General features: G+C 45.2%; 1 long non-coding RNA gene across 1 annotated transcript; it reads right to left on the reverse strand.

Annotated features, from left to right (window-relative positions):
- Positions 1 to 11,680: 11,680 nt before the first annotated feature.
- Positions 11,681 to 12,587, reverse strand: LOC135807013 (uncharacterized). The gene is made up of 4 exons (XR_010551412.1): positions 12,485 to 12,587; positions 12,259 to 12,399; positions 12,053 to 12,116; positions 11,681 to 11,724 (listed from the first exon to the last, which is right to left on the reverse strand). It is a non-coding gene; the product is annotated as an uncharacterized LOC135807013 (long non-coding RNA).
- Between the last annotated feature and the right edge of the window lie 8,924 nt (positions 12,588 to 21,511).

Below are 21,511 nucleotides of genomic sequence, written 5' to 3' on the forward strand. Positions count from 1 at the left end.
CAAAACCGGGCCGGGCCGCTTTTACTATAGCCAGAAACAACTAGATGGAAATTAATTATAGGGGAGACGTTGCCATGGCCTGGTAGATACATACAAACAAACAAACACACACACAGCACGCCACGTAGTGTTAGCAAGGTACATGTAGGTGTTCACGCCACGGTTGCACCTACCTTGCATGCATGGTGTGGGGTCCACCAATGGGAGGTCCTTGCTTTCAATAACATGACCAGTGCACACGAACTTTGTGAAACATGTATAACAAACCACCTGTGCCAGAAGTTTGCAGTAGCCTACTGGCCACGACATCAGTTCTCATCGATACCTACTATTCCCCGGAAAAACATCGTTTGTACCTTGTAAATAATTGTTGGAGGTGAAGTGATGGGGATGAATGCATGGCGTAGATAATGAGAAATGAAGTTGTGGGGATGGAGTCCAATGGTGACGACAATGCGACAGGTTTGAGTTGAACGCCTTCGAGGTAGGTAGATGGGACAAGTGCCAGCCATGGGGGAAGAACATCTAGTGTTTGCCATGATCCGCAATGTCTGTAATAGATACGCACTAGTCTACTACTAACACAGCATGAGACCACCAATTGATCAGCTGATCACACGATGGACATACGGATTAGATAGCTCGCTCGTGTTTTACTCCACAGACAGAGGATGTGGGCAGGTTCCTTGCGAGTACATGCGACCATGATGTTTGTTAGTTATGTGTTTAATACCCCAAATCATCAATGCACATGGCTGACCTCTGGTCTAGGAAGATTATAAGGTGTTGTCAGTGGATGGCTACCTGCTATGCTTGAAGTGTTATCGCATATACATGTACATGTATGCATTGGTTCGTCATCATTCCCTTTCCTATGGGCAGGAGTTCCTTTGCTGCAGGTCATCTTTACCGTTAGCAGTACCATTTTGGTCATCTTCTCTTAGGAACATTTAGGCATCTGCATAAAATAACTACAACAGTAGTTACTGCCTAGGTAGGTAGCTGTATTGCTCGAAATGTCCTCTTTGCCCCGGCGCGGAGCCTTTCCGCACAGCAAAGATAGGGAAGCTGTGGGTTCCGGGGCACAAGCCCAGCAACTTCCAAAAAAGACGAGGTCTTTAGTGCTCCTTCCTTCGGGCTCCTGAAAGAAGGCCAATGGCTTGTGAGAGTCACCAAAGTAAAAAATTAATAGGAGCTAGTTGATATCACATTTTACAATGTTGCAACTCGAAATTTCACGTTGTTCATCACATACGACATGTCATCATCATGAATAACGTGAAATTCCTGGTTGCAAAATAGCTTCCTCGACTTTGTGGTCCCAGGCGTCTGTTTTCACTCCGGATAGCCATTGATTTGAATTAGCACTCTATAGTCTAACCTTCACTTAGTCTTGTTCAAGCTGAACCCGCTGGCGGACGGGTAAGCCAGCTCATTCATGAGGCTGAGAACCCATGGGAGATAAACCGACTTTGTTTGTATTTACGGATTCTCCACAGGCGTTAGCCTAAATCAAGGGGGTCTCGGCTCGATTATCAAATTTCCACATATTTAGTTCGCCGGACTTTAGTAGAAAGACTGGGGAGCGAATGAGAACGGAGGGGTAGATCGGAAGAAGAGGAACGGGAAGTGAACTAACCAAGTAACATTGCAGGAAGTCAACTGTCCGAAAGCAGACACTTCCTTTCTCCTGCTGTGTCTGTTGCAGAACATGGTCTTCGCAGTCATGCAGATGGTGCCGTTAATTGTTCACTGGTCACTGATTGTAGGAGCAAATGTTTCTAGTTCAGTCTTGTTTCGACTCTCACAATCCTCAGAACGTCATAAGCCCCAAAGCACACCACTGCCCAAGACGATACTATCTCTGAAGGGCAATGACATGGATCCTTTGTAGCATTGACTTGAGCAGTAATACACTCGCAACTGTATATGCCAAAGGACTTAGGTGAACGCACCCAATGCTCGGCTGATGAAAACATGTAAACTGTCTGTGACCTCTTGCGGACTACGCTCTGCCCACAACCTGAAGACTGGATCCGTGGCTTGGGTTACAGAATTGTGCGTTGGGGAACGAGTGTTTCCGCTGCTTCAAGTATGATCTTTCAAGAATGTTGCATGATAAGAGAAAGTTTCAAACACTATATTATGAACTCACTAATGCTGGCATTGGTTTCTCACAGCGTGATATTTACTCTATCTGCACCCAGGCCCTGGAAGTTGTAACTTCTCACAGGCACCTGGGAATCGTTCTTGACTCGAAGCTATCATGGTCCGAACATGCTGACCATATTTGCCTTAAAGCATCCAGAATTTTAGGAACTCTGAAGCCTCACTGCCGTTATCTGCCTCACGACTGTAGATCTCTGTTTTTCTCTTTGTATATTTGTCCGATCTTTGACTACTGTGACGTAGCGTGGTGTGGGTTATCAACCACGATATCAGACAAGCTCGAAGTTTGCCAACGAAAATTATTAAAAATGCTATTTTGCTTGCCCCGTGATTTCTCCTCTGCACAACTCTATGTTCTCGCTCGTGTTTGCCCCCTTTCTATTCGACGCAGTCTCCACAGCAACATGCTAATTCAAAAGATAAAACTCGAGAAAGTACCAAGGCATCTTTTTCCCTATGACTGGTTTGTGCGGAGCCGTTCAACCAGGGCACAAGTCTCGCTACCTGTAGCTCGCACTGTCCAGTTTACAAAATCCCCTTTGTTTCATTCCTATTCTGACTGGCTCAAGCTATCAAGCCTCGCCCACCACTGCCACAGCATGTCTCAGTTTCGCCAAGTTGTTTGTACTGAGTTGCGTTTTCCTGCAGCACTCACGCGTGTTTAGCTAAACAATGTAATTTCCGGCTATCTCACTTAATTGGCTGAGCTTTGTTTTCCTCCCTGTTCCTTTCTTGGCTGAGCTTTGTTTTCCTCCCTGTTCCTTTCTTTCTATTGTTTTCTTGTTTTCTTTTGTACTTTTACCATGGCTGGTTATCGCCCTCATCTCTGGGGTTGCTCCCCACATTAGCAATGCGTGCACATGCTACGAGATTGAGTTTAATAATAAATATCTCTGTGACAGTGTGTACAAACATGCTTGCCTTGAAGTTGAAGACAGTGATCGTTCCTAACCTACGCCAGACGGGAGCCCCATTCCAGCGCATATTCCACGTAGATCTACGAAGATGCCACGGACCGGTGTTGGTGAAATGGACTGGATGTCAGAATCCCACATGAATGCCGTCGACCGCCCCCGCCCCCGCCCCCTCCCCGCTGAGCGTGTCCACTGGCAGTGGACACATACATGTACATGTTCTAGTGCTACTACAAGCACAGGAAACATTATCCTATCCACGCCTATGATGGGAATTAACCGTATTGCGTGACCGATCCTTCCAATGTTCTTATCTTTCCTTTTCCATCTGGACTCCTTTTGGTTTCCTCTTTTTTTCTCTAGCTATTCTTTTGTACATGTACCTTCTTGCCATTATTAAATGATGTGAGGGCTTTGAAAAAATCATGGATTACTACAATTACATCACTTGAACAAGGGTTTGCATCTGTTTTGCATAATAGGAACAAATTATTACATCTCAAGACTCAGTGGAAACACCGTCCAATGTGAAGAGAGTGAGTAGTAGCCAACCATGGCAATAGACATAAGTATGGGTTAGGAGTGGAAGCGAAAGAGTGGCAACAGCAACAGCACCAGCAACTCGGTGAAGAATGAGTATGTCGATAGCCAGTCAAGAGGATGAGAGCTACCATTATATAAAATACAGATCTTTCAGTTGTCTGATGATTGCCTAGCGGGATGAAACTCAGAGTTACAACCAACCTGAACGTCCTCCGCTGAGTCTGCTATAATACAGACCTTGAAAGTCATGACCAAAGGCAAAGGGCAACGAAATCCAAACGTACCTAAACAGCAGGTGGAACGATCTTGCTACTGTTCCCCGGCAACACACACGGGACATATGGGACACTGGGGGCAAGCCCATAATTTCTTCCAGGCTAGCTGAAGGTTGGCTCTCAGTTCATGCGTGTACATAACAACCAGTATAATTCCGAGATACATGTAACAGTGACACATGAATACATCACCGACCGATGTTTAGTGGAGTTTATTCAATCACCCCAATTAAACAGCCACGCTTATTATGTGTCGTAATTATCTGTGTTGGACGGAGAGTATGTCTGTAATACCACAGGTCACAAACTGAACTGGTGTTCCTTGTGACTATCCGTGGTGACCTAAACACAAGCGTTGCTGGAATGCCCAGTGTCTTACACAGCATATCATCTACCCGTAGGCGAATAGCCAACCTACTTGTAATCAGAATATGTATTCCAAGAAAGCTGTCAACTTCGACGCTCAATGCTCCAGTGCGCGTGGTCAGTCAACTAACGTAATCATGGCGCTATCATCTCCGTTCCATTGCATCAGTGAAGCATGGAAGTTCTGTGGTCGGTTCAAGAAGTTTACTTGATCATTGATTCACCCTGCGGTAGGCTATTGTAGCCTCCTCGTGTCATTCAGGTTTCGGAGTCGCGCAGCTGGATACGAACGCTGGCTGAACACGTTCTAATTGATCTTTCTGTGTGCGGGTGGTATTGGATAGCACAAGACTGCCATACTCTATAGCTGGGCGAATGTTTATTATGTGGGTGACATATGAGTTCCATTGGAGCGGGTTGTTTTGTACTTCTAAAGTAGTATGATGCCAAGGTTCGTTGACTTCCTGTAGAGGTGTGTCGTTAAGAGTGATATTGAGATGGTGGTTTGGTGTGAATGACAAGGTGACAGAATTTGTGGTATTGAAAAGGAGGTGCCATCTGCGCAGCCAGGCTGCTGCAGGGACATTTCCATTAATGGTTCTGGTTCTAATTTGAAATTTGACTGGCACAACACTCCTGGGGGTGGAGGGTGGGGGTGGAGTCTGTACAAATGTTGAAACTTCTACTAACTAATCATTCTAAATCCTTATCTTATATTATGTATGTTGGCTTGGCTTGGGTGAAATATTAATGAGACACATGCACCGGAGTCATCACTGCTCAACGCAACACCGAAGATAATGCTACGTCAATAATAATTATGCTATCGCACACACCGTACTAACATGTTCAACTAGAAAATCTACATGAACAATGCAATGCAAGTCGCCATAATTGTGATGTTCGTTGCTGCGGCAAAAGGCGGACTTACACATCGTTAAACAGCATTATTGATGATTGACTTTTCCATACAGCAAAGAGACCGTTTACTGAAATTGTGGTGAATGACATAATTATACGCCATGGCCAGTTATTCTTTACATTGCATCAGGAGACGATAATGGTTATGAGACGATAAACGTTAACCTTAGATTGGATGAATGAACCATCTTATCTCCAAATTGGTAGGTAGCGCCGGAGATCGCTCAACGGACGTATAATACAAACAAAAGGAGTACAATCACACGCACTCGGCACAAATAAGGCTTTGGTGGTGTTGCAAAACAGAGTTCCTCGAGGTGTCTGGGCAATCACTGGGCGCGCCTAATGACCGATTTAAGTAGTTGCGACACCAACTTTGTACCACAGCCGCCTTTTTTTGAATGGGCTTTGTGCTGAATGCGAATGAATCAGTTCAATGTCAGGGCATGGTAACGTTATGTCACAGCGATCAGAACTTCGAAATCTAAATATTTCTTGAAATGACAATTGTATCATCTACCTTTGCCATGTAGGCTTCGCCTGATGCGCCGCCACCATGGCTAAGGTGTCAAGCTATTCTGCGTACCTGTTAGGTTATGAATCTCTAGAAACCTCCCAATAGAACAATCAACATAATTATTATGACCTGAACTTACTTGATGTATTCAACTTGATCCATGGCGTGGGGTCTCTCAGAGTGGCCAGAATCGGGCTACCAAGGGCAATTATGGTGCATCATACACACACACACACACACACACACACACACACACACACACACACACACACACACACACACACACACACACACACACATACACACACGCTCTCACAACGATGGAGCACACCATGTCTCGAAAACCCGCCTTTCCTGCACATCGAAGAAGCCGAGCGTCTTGATTATCAATTGAGGAGACGTTGATATGACCTGGTGGACACATACAAACAAACACACACACACAGCACGCAACGGTGTACTGTTGTTATCAAGGTAGGTGTTGTTGCAACTTGCATGCATGGTGTGGGGTCCACCAAAGGGATGTCCTTGCTTTCAATAACATGGCCAAACGGATACCAACTTTGTGAAACAGGTATAACGCACCACCTGTTCAAGAACTTTTCAGCAGCCGTGACCACGACATCAGTAAATTCTCATCAATACACACAAGTCCCCTGAAAGACATCGCTTGTACCTAGTAAATAATTAGAGGTGAAGTGGTGGGGATAAATACATGGTGTAGATAATGAGACATGAAGTTGTTGGGACGGGATCCAGTGGTGACGACCATGCGACAGGTTTGAGTTAAACACCTTCGAGGGAGGTAGATGGGACATGTGCCAGCAGAGAAGGAGGAACATCTAGTGCTTGCCATGATCCGCAATGACCCGCAATGGCTGTAATAGATACGCACTACTACTAACACAGCATGAGACCACCGACTGATCAGCTGATCACGCGATGGGCATACAGATTTACAGATTCGACAGCTCCTTCGTGTTTTGCTCGACAGACGGGATAGGAGCAGGTTACTGGCGAGTACATACGATTATGATGTTTGTGAGTTTAACCTCGTCGGTGTGCGATGTGCTGGAATAAACTGCCCAATGTCCATGCTGCCAGCAGTCCATCAAATCATCGATACCCCTGGCTGAGTACTTGGCTAGCAAGGTTATAAGGTGTTATCGGTGGATGGCTAACTGCTTTGCTTGACGTGTTATCGCATTTACATGGACATGTAGGAACCCTGTAGGTGGTCACACGAAAAGGGAAAAGATGGCTGTCGTTATGCATTGGTTCGTCATCATTCCCTTTACTATGCGTAGGAGTTACCTTGCTCCAGGTCATATTCTCTCAGGAACATTTAGGCATCTGCTCAAAATACTGCCTAGGGAGGTAGATTCATTGCTCAAAGTGTCCTCTATGGTCAGGCGCAGAGCTTTCCGCACAGCAAAGAGAGGAAACTATGGGTCCCGGGCTCAAACCCAGCAAAGCCCGAAAAAGATGAAACGGTCTTTCGTGTTTCTTCCTTCGGGCTCCTGAAAGAAGGCCAATGGCTTGTGAGATGGACACCGAAGTAAAACTAGTGGTTATCACATTTTATTATGTTGCAACTCAGAGTTTCACTTTTTCACCGTCATCATCAGGCAAAACAGAATATTGATGATGATGAATAACGTAAAATTCCGAATAGCAACTTACTCTTCCTCCACTTCGTTGTCTGTACATGTATTCACTGCGGATAGCTATGGGTTTGAATTAGCACTCTTAGTCTAGTTTATAGTCTTAGCGTTTACTTGCTCAAGCTGAGCCTACTCCAGAATGAGCCTGAGAACCCTTAGGGAGACAAGCCGACTTGGCGATAGCAGTTTCACATTTCTAGTTCAACGGAGTTTAGTAGAAAGACTGGGGAGCGAATGAGAAGGGATCGGGCGAAGAGGAAAGGGAGTTGAAATAATCAAGTAACATCGCAGGAAGTCAATTGTCCGAAAACAGTTTACTTCCTCTGTCCCGCTGAGCTGACTTAGCTGTTACCGCACACACAGGGTCTTCGCAGCCATGTAGATAGTGTCCTAATCGCCACTATCACAATCCTCAGAACGCCAGGAGCCCTCATGCACATCACCTTCTTCCCAAAACGATATTATCTCTGAAGGGCAGTGACACGGATCCTTTGTGGGATTGACTTGATCAGTCATACACTCGTAACCGTATGCCAAATGACTTACAGTGGTTTAACCCACCCAATGCGCAGCCGATGAGAAACGTGTAGCCTGTCTGTACATGTAGAATGTCAACTCGAAAAGAACCTGAAAGCTGAAGCCATGGCTTGGGTTACAGAATTTTGCATTGGGAAACGAGTGTTTCTGGTGCTTCAAGAATCTTGTATGATAAGAGAATTATGAACTCACTAATGCTGGCATTGGTTTCCCACAGCGTGATATTTACTCTATCTCAGTGACAGTGTGTGTCCAAACATGCTTGCCTTCAAGCTGGTGATCGCACCTAGCCCACGCCAGACGGGAGCCCCGTTCCAACGCATATTCCACGTACGAAGATGCCATGGACCGGTGTGGGTGCAATGGACTGGATATCAGAACCCCACTTGAATGCCGCCGACCACCCCCTGGAGAGCGTGGCGCGTAGGATAATGTTTGAGCTGTATTGCATTGGCGCCTATGCTCCGACCATACTGCATTACAGTCATCACGTGACCTCAGGATGTGGAACATCTGTTGGTCATTCACTTCAGCCACAGCTTGAAGTATGATAGCAAGATACATACACGACCACGATATGAACGTGTGATCATGATAATGCGTATGTATGAAGAGCGAACATCATTCTTGTCTTGACACACACACGTCCTTCTGTGGTGACTCGTTGTGTTACGATACGTGACAGTGCATCGACCGCAGACTGTTGACACTGAAATACACACGTACAAAAATACGTGCGAAGCACTTGTAGAACGTCAGTGGATCTAGTGATCTACGGAATCCAGTACAAGTGAGCCAAGGTCTAGTAATCGTAGTGTGATATTATGACTGGGATGGGCACTCTGACAGTCTCTGGTCTCGGAATACACTCAGCTCACACACTATCAATATGAGCAAGAGCCTAGAATCAGTGGTAAGGGACTCTTGTTACGACAGACCTCGTCCATGGCAAGTTGGGGACACGGGGGATGATACGAGCCTCGTGTAGTCTACACGTGGTGCCATTTTCCCAGGGATCGGATTCGTGTGTAAGTTGCGAAGACGATTCTCTAGCTCTGTCGACTCCAGATGCGCTGAGTAGTCTTCAAAGAACAAAACAGCACATGCTGTCCATGGAGTGATAGAGTATGTGTGCGGTGGGCGCACATACACGCATTGTAGACGATACATGCTTTGTATGTTAAAATTGTTTTGAATTTAGTCGGCAGTTCATCACACAAACTGTCCATGGATATATAGCTCGGCGTGGCTCCTTCCAAGCAGCATTCAGAATCGTATAACCGTCATACCATGCGAACATCATGTGCAGAGGGTGCATTCGACATCAATAAGTCCCATCATGTATTCTGTCCAATCTACAATCAGTGTCGCCAAGGGTACGGGAGGCAGATGGTACATGTATGTAGAGCACACCAGTGCGTGGTGACATACATTTACTGGTATTACTACAAGTACCCGTGGTACATCGCTTGAACAAGGGTCTGCATCTGCTTTGCATCCTAGGAAATGAGAGCTACCAGTATGGAAATGCAGATATTGTTGGTTTGTTTGTTTCTATTTTACTTCACCTGATTGAAAGTAATGGCCAAAGGCAAAGAGCAACCGAGTAACGTTTTACTTAGTTTTTAGTCTACCATGGGATATCTTGGCTTGACACTGTTGACAGATGCGTCGACTCTGCTCCTGTCTAACAGGTTCAGGGAAGATGCGAGCTGTGTTTATTATTATTATTATTATTATGGGATATCCATACCGGTATATGTACATGTACAATCATGTACATATACCGGTACATGTACCTAAGCAGCAGGTCGAATGATCTTGCTAATGCTACCCTGCAACGGATACATGGACGTGACACACCGGAATGCGACACTGGGGGCAAACCGATAATTTCTTCCAGGCTAGCTGAAGGTTGGCTCTCAGTTCATGCGTGTGCGTAATAACCAGTATGATTCCGAGATAACTGTGAAACATGGATACATCACCGACCGATGTTTACTGGAGTTTAAATCACCACAATTGAACAGCCACACACTTATTATGTGTTGTTCTTATCTGTGATCATGGATGGACTACGTAGAGTAGGTCTGTAATACCACAGGTCTTTAGTAGGTCATAAACTGAACTAGTGTTCCTTGTGACTATCCGTGGTGACCTAAACACAAGTGTTGCTGGAATGCCCAGTGTCTTACACAACATATCATCTAACTACCCGTAGGCAAATCTATTCCACAAAAACTGTCAACTCCGACGCTCAAGGCTCCAGTGCGAATGTGGTCAGTCAACTAACGACAGTGATGGCGCTATCATCTCATTGCCATTGCATCAGTGAAGCATGGGAGTTCTGTGATCGGTTCAAGAATTTTACTGGATCATTGATTCGCATTGCGGTAGGCAATTATAGCCTCCACAGTTCATTCAGGTTTGGGACTAGCGCAGCTGGATGCCAGCTCTGGCTGGGAGTCCTCAAGCTTGTCACTACAGTAAGTAAGTTGGGCACTGTGATATTCAATACGTCCTGAGATACAATCTAATCATGGACTGCACCAGTGTTTAACAGCATACATGTACAGTATATGGAATTCAGGTAATAATCATTCTCCGGTTTCAGCTGTGACCAATCCACAACCTCATATTAAGCCAAAGTCGCCAGTAGTTAGTGCGGGGCGGGTTCTGGGCCACTTTTTGACCTTTGACCTTTGGTCCAAATAAGGCACACTGTGTCGGTCGTGCTTGGTCTGGCCCCGGGACTTCCCCCAGGGTTTGACCTTTGACCTTTGGGTTAAATAAGGCACACTGTGTCGGGCGCGCTTGGTCTGGCCCCGGGACTCCCCCAGGGTTCGACCTTTGGCCCTGCCATGTCATAAATGTGCCATAAAGGTTCTTTTCGCCATTGATGGCGAACGTGCACTTGTGCACGTTCGGTGCATTCGCACCAGGGAGTAGTAAAATACGTACTATTCCCTGATTCGCACATCATAGATGTGCATTGCATGCAGCGAATGACATATTGCGCATGCGCGCATACGCACGCGGAGCATGTGACCTTCAGTGGTCCTATGCGTGTGGAAAAGATGCAGTGCAACACAAGGTGTACTAGTACACGTGTCATTATACTACTCCCTGATTCGCACTTCGTAGATGTGCAGCAAACAAGTTCACGTTCCGTGCATTCGTTTTATTCGCACATCGTAGATGTGCACTGATTGACAAGTTGCCCATACAGAGCATGCCTAATCGGTTTTTCGATCGGTTAAGAGAATGTTCAAAATCGGCCATATTATGAGCCCCAAGATCAGAATTCGGCTCAACGTAGTACTTGAAGTCCCATTACGTCATGTACATTTACACACAAGCACACTCTGTTGAAGCACTGAAACATCGATTTTCGGCGAATTCAACATGCGAAATTTGAAAATTCGGCGAAAAGATGGGTGATTTCTTCAAAACCACTTTTTTCGGCGAATTTGTCGGCCAGCCGATTTGGGAAATGCCTACTGTCCATGCAGGTGCATTAGATGCATATTTCTATTTTGATCGGGATACAGTTAGAATCAACCGGCTACGCCCGGAGTATCATGCATCAAAACAATTATTGAAGGGGTGTCACAGTGAAGCAGTGTTGCTACGCACCACAAATCCCCTCTGCACTGCATCGAATCTATACTGGAGAATTCAGAGTGACCAGCAAAGAGTCACAACCCGCGGGTATCCAGTCACACTAAGGCATATCCACCATTCCCCACATATTCACTGTAACAAAACACAATACTGTTCACTATAATACACTTTTATTTAAATGGACTTGGATGAGTCTGTAGAAGAGAACACAATGCACGCACACGCACGCATGCGCGGACACACACACACGAACACACACGCGCGCGCGCACACACATCTAGGTTATAGTGCTATACACGTATCTAGGGTTTAGGAAGCACGAGAATATGTCGAAGCACCCACACATATGACATATCCCTTCATGCAGTGTACTTCAGTAGCCCAACACATTACGACCGCTATAGCACAGGACCATCACAAAACACATTACTACTGCTATAGCACAGGACCATCACAAAACACTACACACTGTTACTACACTACACACACAGTTACTACACTACGCCTGTTACAAGTACTTACAAATAATTTTGAAACAAATGGCACATCCTGAAGACGGCAGCCCCAGACCTTCATACATCATCATCTGTGAAACCAAACATGAGCGCACACAAACACTATTAGTGTCACGAATACGAAAGCAGGGTAAGACAAGAGGATACGAAACAAGTAAGTATCGCTATAACGAGGGGGTAAGTATACATGTAAACAGAGCAGTGCTTACTTACAGGGTCCTAATACGCTCTACGGCGTCATGGTAGTCGGACTGCAACAGCAGTCCGACTTGCCGACCCTCCCAGTAACGGGTTAGATGGGCCGCACCCGCCAGGTGGGCGACCACGGCTGGGCCTCCCACCAGCCTTTCTCCACTGTAAACACGAAAGAAACCGCAGAAAGCACAGTGTCATAGAGCTCTTTTGTTGGGGGAGAGAGCTAGGAGCACTGCACACTTACCAAGTATCACAATATATGATAAGAAAGAGGCGGCGCTTGACGCACCGCCTCAGGTGCTGAAACAGGGGTACTACCCCTGTAAGGCGAACACCGCAGTGACACGTGAACGTCATTTCTACAGACTGTTTTCAGGATAATGATACTGAAGTGAAGGTGTGAACCGCAAAGCAAGACCTTTACCTTCTTCCTGTCAAATTCGCTCCCCAGCTGCATACCGACATCATCCGCTAAAACCCAATCATACCAAGTAACGCAAAGGTCATCAGTTGACCTTTTGGACTTTTCAACTCTTATCCAAAACCACCAGGAGGAAAAAACCAGGATGAAGAAGACGTCAGTTGTAGAAGCGTTTGTGGAGGAGTTGTTACATTATTCTCAGTAAATAGATATGGCTGATACATTCGGTGTAGACTTGGACGACCGGTCGTGGTCTCTCACCACGGATCCTTTACTAATAGAAAGGCGGACGCCAATAAGAACTGTTGTGGAGTTGGCAGATCAAAACGCGCAGCAAGAAATTTGGCACGTCGATGGTAGACTCCATCGGGAGGACGGACCAGCTCTTGTTGATAGTAGGGGAGTGTCCGCCTGGTGCTATGGAGGTCGCCTTCATCGCGTTAATGAACCTGCTTGGATAGGACGGGGTAGCATCGAGTACTACCTCAACGGTGTCCGTCATAGAGCCGGCGGTCCTGCAGTCAGTTATTGTGACGCCACATGCTGTATTCTACGGTGGTATCACCACGGAAGGCTCCACAGGGAGAATGCGCCAGCGGTGATACGCAGGGAAGGTAACAATCGTGTACGGGAGTGGTACCGATACAACCTTCGGCATAGGGAAGATGGACCTGCTTTCATCTCTCAGGAGGAGGAGGGTATCTATCAGTGGTACCTCAACGGGGTGTATTACGGTAGCCACCATCAAGACCAGGCAATACACCCCATGGAGCTGCAGTACATCTATGTAGTGCCTACTAAGGTAGACTCGTCAGCAATAAGTCATGAGCCCATTTTGTCAGGATACCCTGGACCGTCCTCTATCCAAGTTGGAGTGCGGTCATGAATTTCACTTCCACTGTATGAAGGAGTGGATCAGTTCTGCCCCAGCCCAACTTGCCCAACCTGCCGCTACTCCATGACTGCTGAGGACTTGGTTGAGTTCTTGTAGTAATACATGACACAGTTGCATGTGGGCAACTACGAATGACCAGTCATGTGTTACAGATGGACACGGACACGCCACCCTAAGTAGCCATGAGCGGCTATTTGGACAAGGACAACAAAGCACCTCGTGGGCGGCCAAGGTTGACACTAGCCACAAGTCTGGTCGCTCAGTTGAATAAGCTGGGTGTGCCCATGAAGACCATGGAAGACCTTTCCAGGTGCCGGCAACATGCAGAGGACAAGACAGACTGGAAGAAACTGTGCAGCTCGACACTCGAGGACAAATCAGTATCAGCAGCTACTACACCTTGCTGATGATACTCACAAGACAGAAGTGGGAAAAAACACTGAATTTCTTTATTTAGTGCTCAACTACGCGAAATGTGTTTTATTATTATTATTATACATGTTCAACTGTACACAGACTGGCTGACTGCCATTCTCTACCACACATTACCGGACACTGTTGTGGTTGTCGTCGTTATCGTCGTCGTCATTGTTGATGTTGTTGTCGGTTGTTGTCGTCGTTATCGTCGTCGTTGTTGATGTTGTTATTGGTTGTTGCTGTCGGTTGTTGCCGGTTGTTGTTGGTTGTTGTTGGTTGTTGTTGGTTGTTGTTGATGTTGTTGTCGGTTGTTGTCGTCGTTATCGTCGTCGTTGTTGATGTTGTTATTGGTTGTTGCTGTCGGTTGTTGGTTGTTATTGGTTGTTGCTGTCGGTTGTTGGTTGTTATTGTTGATTGTTGTCGGTTGTTGTTGGCTGTTGGATGTTGTTGTCGGTTCTTGTCGGTTGTTGTTGGTTATTGTTGGTTGTTGTTGGTTGTTGTTGGGCGTTGTTGGTTGTTGTCGGTTGTTGTCAGGTGTTGTTGGCTGTTGTTGGTTGTTGTTGTCGGTTATTGTCGGTTGTTGGGTGTTGTTGTCGGTTGTTGGGTGTTGTTGTCGGTTGTTGGGTGTTGTTGTTGGTTGGTGTTGGTTGGTGTTGGTTGTTGTTGGTTGTTGTCGGTTGTTGTCCGTTGTTGTTGGTTGTTGTTGGTTGTTGTTGGCTGTTGTTGGTTGTTGTTGTTTGTTGTTGTCGGTTGGTTGTTGTTGTTTGTTGTTGTTGGTTGTAGTTGGTTGTTGTCAGTTGTTGTTGGTTGTTGAATGTTGTTGTCGGTTGTTGTCGGTTGTTGTCGGTTGTTGTCGGTTGTTGTTGTTTGTTGTTGTTTGTTGTTGGCTGTTGTTGGTTGTTGTTAGTTGTTGTTGTTTGTTGTTGTTTGTTGTTGTCGGTTGTTGGTTGTTGTTGTTTGTTGTTGTTGGTTGTAGTTGGTTGTTGTCAGTTGTTGTTGGTTGTTGGATGTTGTTGTCGGTTGTTGTCGGTTGTAGTAGGTTGTTGTCGGTTGTTGTTGGTTGTTGTTGGCTGTTGTTGGCTGTTTTTGGTTGTTGTTGGTTGTTGTCGGTTGTTGTCGGTTGTTGTGTTTTAATCGTTATTTTGTTCATTATCCAGGAGGATGTTGCTATGATCCAGTACCATTTTTTCGCATATATGAGACAAGTTTGTGTAACGTTAGTGTGACGTGGGGTATGCTGATTGGATGTGAGGTGGTGAGAGTATGCTGATTGGCCGATAACAATTAGTGGAAGGGATAAAGTAATGCGCTGCTTGTGCAGCGTAACCAAACACATGGTCTGTGGGAAACACCCTAGTAAAATAAATAAAATAATAATAACATGAATTGCCACCGGCACTTGAGAGACTCGAGCCCCGCCACCTTGTTCAAATCGGACTTGGTAGCTTCATACTGGAACTTAATCTTCTCCTTTTTGAGGTATGACCGTACATAACGCGTTTTGGATTTTTTCATTTTATTTTATTTTATTTTATTTTTTTTTTCATTGCAACTTTTTTAGCAGATAGCAACTTTTTTAGCAGACTCGTGAAACAACGGTGAATCTGGAACGAATAAATGGTCCATGTCAAAGGCATGACGAGTCTCGAAGTCTTCACATTCATGATGGAACCTTGTCATGATTGACGCATTCCTTGATGGTGCGCACATGAAATCACCCTGGCTCATCTTTTCCAATTCCATTCTTTTCACATCCTGCAACCCATACCCTACTAGTATCAGTGGGGATGCTAGAATCAGAAGAGGCAAGGCAGCACTCTTCCGTGGATGTATTACTCGACACAACACCACCCATACTTGTTTTCTAGAAGTTTTGACTATAATGATATATTGCAGCAGGAAGTAGTATACAGTCAAATAGGATAGGATAAGAATGAATGATCAACTGTCTGATAAAGAATGCAGTTCATTAAAGACTTATTGGAAGGTCTCTACCAGCTGATCGTCATGTTGGACGGCGACACTGCATAATGATATGAAGCTCTCAGTTAGCTGTTTCAGTTCCGTGGTAGAAAGTGTCATGTGTGCGTCCAGAGAACGATGAAAACATCTGGGGTCCACGTTGATGCAGACGATTGGGGCAACAGCAAGACGTACCTTCAACGCTTGCTCGTCAATGTCGAGGGAGACTGCCCCGGGGTAGATGAAAACATCTTGTTCCACATCCAGTTCGAAACAGCTGGTCGGGACTAGCTTGCTTTCACCGTTGATATACACCCGACATTGACCGTAGGACGAACGTGATGGGTAGAAGTTGGTCTTGATCTTCTCCACACGTCCTCTTCGGAGAGTGTCACGGAGCGATGGACAAGTCTTGATCAAGTTCGTAATGATGAACTCAGTGGACTCATTCAGTTCGATGTAAACCTGTCCTTGAGCATCTTTGCGAGCTGTTGCCGTACTACCACAGGCCGGTAGAGCTCCTGAAGGGAAGTACATCTTATAGCCAGGCTTGTAGAAGGATCTACCTGATGACTTGTAGGACAGTTGCATGTCCTCCTGAAACCCATCTACCACAATCTCTTTGTGGAGCTTGGTAGTAGCAGGTGACACATAGCGACGCTTAGCCGGTACTGCCTTCGAAGAGAGCACAACTTGAGGAGGGTCAGCAGGAAGAGCGGAATTCTTCCTCACCCGCCGCTCGTATAGGTTATCCATCTTCCAGGAAGCGAAGGGAGAACAACTCATCAGCACTGTATTCGATGAACGAATGACTCGACTACAGGACAACCACCCGCATTTATACAAGGCAGAGACGGAGGCGGGTTGAAGTGATAAAATATGTGTCAGCTAGGTCAACCAATCACCATCAAGCCCGCCAAAAACATTTGACCACTCAGCATTGAGCCCACCAAAAACATTTGGCCAACCAGCATCAAACCCGCCAAAAGCATTTTGTCCAATCAGCGGCATGCCCACCAAAATCATATCTCATCTTAAAGATTCCTTACATGATACCGCCACTTTAGTGAACTGATACAGTATGGAAATAAGATCAGAGTCAAACGTGTGCAAGTTCTGAATCACATGATCAAGTGAATAGGTTTCCCAACAATAGGCATCAATCAATGATGCCATAAGAGATGTATCAGATGGAGATAAAATCAGCAAATTCGTACGCAACGTGGACAGTTGAGAAGAAGACACCATCCTGGTCAACTCCATGAGATGCAGTACATATAGGAGTGGAAAATGCTGAGGAAGAGGTTTCATGATTCGACTGAACCTCAACCATGATACATTGCTACGAGGTAAGTAGGAACGCAGTTTACGTAGTACATCCACATTCGTATCGTATACTATGCAGGATAATGCTATAGCATAGTTTATACTCTTGTACAAACAGGATTTTTTCATCGCAAGTATCTGCTCCCGAAGAGGGTGTACGCAAAGCTGATCGGATAAGAGTTCAGTTTTCGAAAGAAAATGCAAAAGATGACGATCCACACCGCTTAACCGCTCATGTACCGCGTAAGGCTTCTTCATCAAACTATATCTCCTATGCACATCAGCTTCAGGGAAGTAAATCACCGCCATGACAAGTCCACACGAAGAACACACGTATCTTCCTTCATGTAAAACATGATCAAGATGTTGACACTGTTTTTCCTCCCCGTATTGCTCTTTTCCTTCTTCTTCTTCATCCTTCTCATGAAGTCTCCTTTCACGTACATAAGCAGGTAAGATCTTAAATTCAGAATCCATCTTCACCCCTCACCAACATCCTCATTATGACACTATATCCAGCATGATATCTACTTTATATAACCAATCCTATCCAGGGCAATTATCAGGTACAACCATTGGGGTAGATGACCTCATACCCTCTCCGACGTGTTGGAGAGGGTATGAGGTCATCTACCCCAATGGTTTTACCTGATAATTGCCCTGGATAGGATTGGTTATATAAAGTAGATATCATGCTGGATATAGTGTCATAATGAGGATGTTGGTGAGGGGTGAAGATGGATTCTGAATTTAAGATCTTACCTGCTTATGTACGTGAAAGGAGACTTCATGAGAAGGATGAAGAAGAAGAAGGAAAAGAGCAATACGGGGAGGAAAAACAGTGTCAACATCTTGATCATGTTTTACATGAAGGAAGATACGTGTGTTCTTCGTGTGGACTTGTCATGGCGGTGATTTACTTCCCTGAAGCTGATGTGCATAGGAGATATAGTTTGATGAAGAAGCCTTACGCGGTACATGAGCGGTTAAGCGGTGTGGATCGTCATCTTTTGCATTTTCTTTCGAAAACTGAACTCTTATCCGATCAGCTTTGCGTACACCCTCTTCGGGAGCAGATACTTGCGATGAAAAAATCCTGTTTGTACAAGAGTATAAACTATGCTATAGCATTATCCTGCATAGTATACGATACGAATGTGGATGTACTACGTAAACTGCGTTCCTACTTACCTCGTAGCAATGTATCATGGTTGAGGTTCAGTCGAATCATGAAACCTCTTCCTCAGCATTTTCCACTCCTATATGTACTGCATCTCATGGAGTTGACCAGGATGGTGTCTTCTTCTCAACTGTCCACGTTGCGTACGAATTTGCTGATTTTATCTCCATCTGATACATTTCTTATGGCATCATTGATTGATGCCTATTGTTGGGAAACCTATTCACTTGATCATGTGATTCAGAACTTGCACACGTTTGACTCTGATCTTATTTCCATACTGTATCAGTTCACTAAAGTGGCGGTATCATGTAAGGAATCTTTAAGATGAGATATGATTTTGGTGGGCATGCCGCTGATTGGACAAAATGCTTTTGGCGGGTTTGATGCTGGTTGGCCAAATGTTTTTGGTGGGCTCAATGCTGAGTGGTCAAATGTTTTTGGCGGGCTTGATGGTGATTGGTTGACCTAGCTGACACATATTTTATCACTTCAACCCGCCTCCGTCTCTGCCTTGTATAAATGCGGGTGGTTGTCCTGTAGTCGAGTCATTCGTTCATCGAATACAGTGCTGATGAGTTGTTCTCCCTTCGCTTCCTGGAAGATGGATAACCTATACGAGCGGCGGGTGAGGAAGAATTCCGCTCTTCCTGCTGACCCTCCTCAAGTTGTGCTCTCTTCGAAGGCAGTACCGGCTAAGCGTCGCTATGTGTCACCTGCTACTACCAAGCTCCACAAAGAGATTGTGGTAGATGGGTTTCAGGAGGACATGCAACTGTCCTACAAGTCATCAGGTAGATCCTTCTACAAGCCTGGCTATAAGATGTACTTCCCTTCAGGAGCTCTACCGGCCTGTGGTAGTACGGCAACAGCTCGCAAAGATGCTCAAGGACAGGTTTACATCGAACTGAATGAGTCCACTGAGTTCATCATTACGAACTTGATCAAGACTTGTCCATCGCTCCGTGACACTCTCCGAAGAGGACGTGTGGAGAAGATCAAGACCAACTTCTACCCATCACGTTCGTCCTACGGTCAATGTCGGGTGTATATCAACGGTGAAAGCAAGCTAGTCCCGACCAGCTGTTTCGAACTGGATGTGGAACAAGATGTTTTCATCTACCCCGGGGCAGTCTCCCTCGACATTGACGAGCAAGCGTTGAAGGTACGTCTTGCTGTTGCCCCAATCGTCTGCATCAACGTGGACCCCAGATGTTTTCATCGTTCTCTGGACGCACACATGACACTTTCTACCACGGAACTGAAACAGCTAACTGAGAGCTTCATATCATTATGCAGTGTCGCCGTCCAACATGACGATCAGCTGGTAGAGACCTTCCAATAAGTCTTTAATGAACTGCATTCTTTATCAGACAGTTGATCATTCATTCTTATCCTATCCTATTTGACTGTATACTACTTCCTGCTGCAATATATCATTATAGTCAAAACTTCTAGAAAACAAGTATGGGTGGTGTTGTGTCGAGTAATACATCCACGGAAGAGTGCTGCCTTGCCTCTTCTGATTCTAGCATCCCCACTGATACTAGTAGGGTATGGGTTGCAGGATGTGAAAAGAATGGAATTGGAAAAGATGAGCCAGGGTGATTTCATGTGCGCACCATCAAGGAATGCGTCAATCATGACAAGGTTCCATCATGAATGTGAAGACTTCGAGACTCGTCATGCCTTTGACATGGACCATTTATTCGTTCCAGATTCACCGTTGTTTCACGAGTCTGCTAAAAAAGTTGCTATCTGCTAAAAAAGTTGCAATGAAAAAAATAAAAAATAAATAAAATAAAATGAAAAAATCCAAAACGCGTTATGTACGGTCATACCTCAAAAAGGAGAAGATTAAGTTCCAGTATGAAGCTACCAAGTCCGATTTGAACAAGGTGGCGGGGCTCGAGTCTCTCAAGTGCCGGTGGCAATTCATGTTATTATTATTTTATTTATTTTACTAGGGTGTTTCCCACAGACCATGTGTTTGGTTACGCTGCACAAGCAGCGCATTACTTTATCCCTTCCACTAATTGTTATCGGCCAATCAGCATACTCTCACCACCTCACATCCAATCAGCATACCCCACGTCACACTAACGTTACACAAACTTGTCTCATATATGCGAAAAAATGGTACTGGATCATAGCAACATCCTCCTGGATAATGAACAAAATAACGATTAAAACACAACAACCGACAACAACCGACAACAACCAACAACAACCAAAAACAGCCAACAACAGCCAACAACAACCAACAACAACCGACAACAACCGACAACAACCGACAACAACCGACAACAACATCCAACAACCAACAACAACTGACAACAACCAACTACAACCAACAACAACAAACAACAACAACCAACAACCGACAACAACAAACAACAACAAACAACAACAACTAACAACAACCAACAACAGCCAACAACAAACAACAACAAACAACAACAACCGACAACAACCGACAACAACCGACAACAACCGACAACAACATTCAACAACCAACAACAACTGACAACAACCAACTACAACCAACAACAACAAACAACAACAACCAACAACCGACAACAACAAACAACAACAACCAACAACAGCCAACAACAACCAACAACAACCAACAACAACGGACAACAACCGACAACAACCAACAACAACCAACACCAACCAACACCAACCAACAACAACACCCAACAACCGACAACAACAAACAACAACAAACAACAACAACTAACAACAACCAACAACAGCCAACAACAAACAACAACAAACAACAACAACCGACAACAACCGACAACAACCGACAACAACCGACAACAACATTCAACAACCAACAACAACTGACAACAACCAACTACAACCAACAACAACAAACAACAACAACCAACAACCGACAACAACAAACAACAATAACCAACAACAGCCAACAACAACCAACAACAACCAACAACAACGGACAACAACCGACAACAACCAACAACAACCAACACCAACCAACACCAACCAACAACAACACCCAACAACCGACAACAACACCCAACAACCGACAACAACACCCAAC

This window comes from Sycon ciliatum, chromosome 1, assembly GCF_964019385.1.
Source record: "Sycon ciliatum chromosome 1, ocSycCili1.1, whole genome shotgun sequence".
NCBI classification, from domain to species: domain Eukaryota; kingdom Metazoa; phylum Porifera; class Calcarea; order Leucosolenida; family Sycettidae; genus Sycon; species Sycon ciliatum.